This window comes from Carlito syrichta, unplaced genomic scaffold (assembly GCF_000164805.1).
Source record: "Carlito syrichta isolate Samal-C Ts95f unplaced genomic scaffold, Tarsius_syrichta-2.0.1 Scaffold308207, whole genome shotgun sequence".
Lineage (NCBI taxonomy): Eukaryota > Metazoa > Chordata > Mammalia > Primates > Tarsiidae > Carlito > Carlito syrichta.
In genome coordinates this window covers 12,451-18,675 of record NW_007252303.1, presented here as the reverse complement: position 1 = coordinate 18,675, position 6,225 = coordinate 12,451, and positions in this window count along the sequence as shown.

Below are 6,225 nucleotides of genomic sequence, written 5' to 3'. Positions count from 1 at the left end.
TTCTTGAAAAAAACCCTCAAACACCTAGATATAGAAGGAACATACCTCAAAATAGTAAGTGCCATTTACGACAAACGCACAGCAAGCATATTGTTAAGTGGACAGAAATTAGAAACATTTCCCCTGAAAACTAGAACAAGACAAGGCTACCCATTCTCAACCCTCTTGTTCAATATTGTGTTAAAAGTACTAGCCCAGGCAATTAGACAAGAGAAGGAAATCAGGGGTATAAATAGGAAAAGAGGAAGTCAAGTTATTCCTCTTTGCTGATGATATGATTCTATACCTAGAAAATCCAAGAGAATCTGTAAAAAATCTGCTTGCACTGATAAAGGACTTTGGCAAAGTCTCAGGGTACAAAATAAACCTGGGTGTAAAAGTCTCAGGGTGCAAAAGTCAGTTGCATTTCTATATACCAACAACAAGTAGACAGAAACTCAAATGAAAAGCCCAATCCCATTCACAACAGCAACCAAAAAAAGTGAAATGCCTCAGCATCTTCCTAACCAGAGAAATGAAAGACCTTTATAATGAGAATTACAAAACATTGCTCAAAGAAATCCAAGAAGACACAAATAAATGGAAAAATAGTCCATGCTCATGGACACGAAGAATCAACATTGTTAAGATGTCCATCCTACCAAAGGCAATCTACAGATTCAACACAATACCCATTAAGTTACCAACATCATTCTTTTTGCTCCTGGAAATGACAACACAGAAATTCATATGGAAACATAAATGACCACAAACGGCCAAACAATCCTTAACAAAAGAAACAAAGCTGGAGGTATCACACTTGCAGACTTCAAACTTTACTATATGCCTACATTATTCAAAACAGCCTGGTATTGGTACAAGAACAGGCACACAGACAAATTGAACAGGATAGAGATTCCAGAAGCAAAGTCTCAATTCCTCAACCAACTCATCTTTGACAAAGCCTCCAACAACCACTGGGGAGAGGAGAACCTATTCAGTAAATGATGCTGCGAAAACTGACTGACCACATGCAGATGATTAAAACAGGACCCCTACCTATCACCATACACAAAAATTAACTCTAAATGGATCAAAGATCTAAAAGTAAAACCTCAAACTATAAGAATCTTAGAAAATGCAGGAGACACCCTTATGGCAATTGGAACAGGGAACCAATTCCTATTCAGAACCCTAAAGGCCAATACCTTAAGAAATAAGATAGACAAGTGGGACTTCATCAAACTGACAAGCTTCTGCAAAGCAAAAGAAAACATCAAGAGAGCAGGGAGACAGCCCACAGAATGGGAAAAATATTTGCCAACTGTATGTCTGACAAAGGCCTAACATCTAGGATCTACACGGAATTCAAAAGTTCCGAAAGGAAAAAAACAAACAGCCCTTTTAAAAGTGGGCAGAAGACATGAATAGACACTTCTCAGAAGAAGATATATGGCAGCCAACAGACACATGAAACAGTGCTCAGCCTCACTCATCATCAGAGAAATGCAGATCAAAACCACATTGAGATACCACCTAACCCCTGTAAGAATGGTCATCATTAAAACAAACAACAGATGCTGGTGAGGATGTGGAGAAAAAGAAACACTTCTATACTACTGATGGGAATGCAAACAAGTCCAACCTCTTTGGAAGAAAGTGTGGTGATTTCTGAAAGAACTAGAAATTTACCTTCCATATGACCCAGCAATTCCCCTAATGGGAATATACCTGGAGGAACTCAAATCATTCTACAAAAAAATACCTGCACACGTATGCTTGTTGCTGCTCTACTCACAATATCAAAAACATGGAACCAACCATATTGCCCATCGAAGCTGGACTGGATAAAGAAAATGTAGTAGATATACACAATGGAATATGATGCAGCCATAAAGAAGGACAAATATATGGACTTCGCAGCAACTTGGATGGATTTGGAGTCCACCATACTCACTGACCTATCACAGAAACAAAGAACAGAGTACCATATGTTCTCACTCATAAGTGGACCTTGAACAATTATAATACTATAAGAAAGCATTTGGCAGTAATGGGAAACTGTCAGGGGAGGCGGGGTGGGATAAGCAATTGAAAGAAACTTCTAGGGGAGGGAGGGGCATGCCTCATCAACAAAGTTACCTGCATAATCAATGTTTGTATACCTAACCCTTAATTGTACCCACATCTGTAAAATAGATAAATAAATAAATAAAAATTATTGGTGAAAAACATTTTTAAAAAATTAAACATATGAAAAAAAGGTTAAAGACAAACATGGTAGTCGTGCAGAGAGGTAAATATTTATGATTCTGTGACCTTACCTCCCCATGGGATTAAAATGATCTATCCACTCATAACGTCAATGACAGTGTGACTTGAGTGTTGTATGTCTCACAAATGTTTTCTCCACATTAAATGTCCATAAACAATGAAAAGTTTCAGTTTATAGTGAGCATCTCCAAAGAGACACCAGGAATGTTTAATAGAGATAGCATATTTTTCATAACCCCAGTTCCTCAGGAGCCTGAGTTGGAATGATTACCTGAGCCCAAGAAGTTGAGGCTGAATTGAGCTGTGATTGTGCCACCACCTACAGCCTGGGTGACAGAGTGAAACCCTGACTAAAAACAAATAAACAAAAACAAGATTAATGTCCAAATTAGATGTCCACTTGTCGGGAAAATCAGATTCATTATTGCTTGGTCCTGTCTCCAGCAATCATCTTTTCTAGGGTTCTATTAAAATGCACCAGGAGACATCAGGATTTAGTGTAGAGTCTAGGTCCTCCAGTTTCTCTCCCCAAGCTCTGCACATGCCTCAAGAATTATTTCTTCTCTCCCTGTGGCTTTGGTATTAAACTGGTTTCTGGACCAGATGAACACCCTTTCCAGACAAGAACATTTACTATGAATCTTATTGTTCTTGCCTCTCTTACAGATTCAGTCTCTCAGATGGAAGAAGAAAATGGTCACTTGTCTGCTCACCATGACCGGGATAGTAACCCGAGAGTGGCAGAAATATCAGCTACCTTGTGTATGTGAAGAAGGTACCAGACAGAGATAAATGCTTATGACTCTGTGACCTGACCTCCCCCAGGACTAAAAATCATCATTTTACTCCTATCGATGGCAATGTAGGCATCAGTGTTAGGAGTATGTCTGGAAATTGTGTCCAGCTCCAAATTTCCAGAAACAATGAAAAGTTTCTAGTTTATTCTGAGCATCTCTAAAGGTATGGCAGAAGAGTTCAGTAGAGATGCCACCTTTTCCATAACCCCTGGAGGCAGAAGGGCTCACCTGGAGAAAGCACGGAAAACTGAGGTCTGATCCGGAGGGACCAACAGTGAAGACATATGCCCCACTGGGTTCTGTGCTTCCAAGAGAGGGTGTTTGTTCTGAACAACTTAAGCTCTGTTTTTCCCCAGGCTCCTAAACTGCACCATCACCAAGTTTATGACTAGAAACATGGAAAGACACAGGGGGCCTGATAAGAAAATCTAGAAAGCGAAGACTGAATGCCAGGAACTGATGTAAAAAATCATCAGAGACCATTTGTGCAGCTCAGACCAAATTAACAGGAGTGTCTAGTTGACAGTGTGTGGCTAAATTCAGAAAGAACACTGTTGGATCCTCATAACCTCACCGTTTAATATATTATGTGACAGTAAGGGTAATTTGCCTGGCGACTATAGGAGTCAAGATAAATCAGTTTGCAAAGTGTGGTGTGTGTGTGTGTGTGTGTGTGTGTGTGTGTGTGTAGCATAGAGAATTCAAACAATTACAAACATAAGACAAATATTCTATATTAATATACTACTTACATGCACAGCACAATGCTTCCTATGTCAACACTCTAACCAGTTTTATGCCACGTTGTTGTGAATGTGTCTCCCCAGATTAATGTATCAGAAACGTAATCCCCAATACAGCAGTGTTGAGATGTAGGTCCCTTTAAGAAATGATCAGATCATTGGAGTTCTTTCCTCATGAATTAATCAATGCCATTATCATGGGAGTGGGTAGTTATCACAGAAGTGGATTTCTGATAAAAGGGAAAGTTTGTTCCCTTCACTTCTCTGTCTCCTGTGTTTCATGCCCTTTGCCTTTTTACCTTCTGCCATGGGATGAGTCAGCCAGAAGGTCCTTGTCACTGGATTTCTCAGACTCCAGAACCTTGAGTTTCATACATTTATGCTCATTATAAATCACCCAGTCTATGGTATTCTGTTCTAACAACATAAAACAGACTAAGACAGAAGTGGGGCTGCTGCCATGAGAGATATGTGGAAATGTGGAAGTCGCTTTGTAACTGGGATATGGGTAGAGGGTGATAAATTTTGAGAAGCAGGCTAGAGAAAGCCTCTGTGATCTCTTAATAATGACAAAATCACCTAACAATTTCTTAGAATGAATCCTTATGGCCAAGCAATGTGTGACTGTATATAAATGCACACTTTCAACACTTCATATTATTTTCTGCATGTTGAAACTTTCTAGACACAGTGTATGCTGAATCCTACATCTCACCTTTTCACTCAAATGATTATTTCTGAAAAATCTCTTTGTTGACACATGTACTCTAGTTCATTTTATTGCTTATGTGTGTCTATGGACTAGATTTGGGGGTCATAATCACTGCTCCAGCTAACGGGCATTTGATTTGTTTCCAGTGTTTCCCTTCACATTAATACCACCATACATATTTTGAGTGATATCTTTGTTGTGATCAGAGAATGGGGAACCAAACTGAAGAATCAACATCTTCATACATCTTCATTTTAGTCCCTCTGAGTATATTTTCCTCCGAAGTGCTTAAACCAATAACTCCCTCACTAACCTTGGAAGAGAGTCGCCAAATTTCCCACATCATCAACACATTGGATAGCATCTGATCTTTATGAGGTATATGCATGTGCATAGTGGTGTTGTTTAATTAGCATTGAGTTGCTAACAATACTGTGTGTAATAAATTATAAGCAATATGAGTTGCTATTCTGTGGATTGCCAGTTTTCTTTTTTTATGAAATGTCTTCCTTCTGTGTTTGATAGAAAGATATTAATATTTCACTCTTTTGGGCAATAGGCATCACAGATAACTTTTCATTTTGTAGTTGGTCATGAATTATATTTTCAGACAGCATTTACTAGTTTTAATGTTAGAATTTAAGTCTGTTTTGAACTTTGTGTTTTAAATATACTTTTTAAATGTTCTTTGCAGAAATACTAAAGTTTTGACTCCTAGTTTCCATTAAATTGTTTTTATATTTTTATAATTCATACTTGGCGACTGATACACGGACACTGACTCTGTAAATCATGCAAGGTAAGGATATGCTTCAATGTATTTTCATCCATGATCAGGGAGGAAGTCATTATCCTTCCTGATGTTTACCCCCTGCATTTCTTTCTTATTTATTCTTCTTCTGCTCTCTCTCTTTAACTCATTACTTCAGGCTTCTTTCTCTACAGTTTCCCCGCCAAAATCCCACCACCCTCTCTTAATTGGCCTTGCTTTTTCTAGCTGCTCTCTATATTCCTCTCTGTTTACTTACCTCACTGTCTTTTACTTCTTTCCTACAATCCTGTCAGGACATAGTTTCTCTTTCTTTCATTTTCTTCCTCTCTGTATCCTTCATAAATTTTTACTCTGTTTTCTCATTTACCTCTAAAATTGCTCTCAAATAACGCAGAACCTCATAAATTCCTTAACATAATCCACTTAAATTACAAAGTGATCTGTGAAAATTCAAAGGAATTCATGGTTCAAAGATAAATTTTTTTCATTAGCTTTCTTTTCAGTATGTTATCTCTTAAAAAACAAAAATGTTTTATGTGCTTTCCATGTGCGCAAAGCAAGATCTACGTGTTGAGGACTCCAAACCCAGATTCACACACATATATTCACACACACATAAATATGCACATGCACACATACACACACTAGTGAACGGTTATATACACACATAAACACACCCATATAGCACTGACATGAGGCATGTTAGAAGTATTCTTTGCACCGAATACACAAAAAATAATGTTTGCAATTATAAGTAACCTAAATATAATAAAAGGAGCATAATATTTATAACATGATAAATTACTACAAAGACTAGTGTTATAAACTGCACCAATACCTATTAGTGCCATAAATAATATTCCTATCTACTATAAAATAGACTAATGTTCATTAACAACATTGAGATGCTGCATTCTAATTTTTATTTCAATGCATAGATTTTATAAA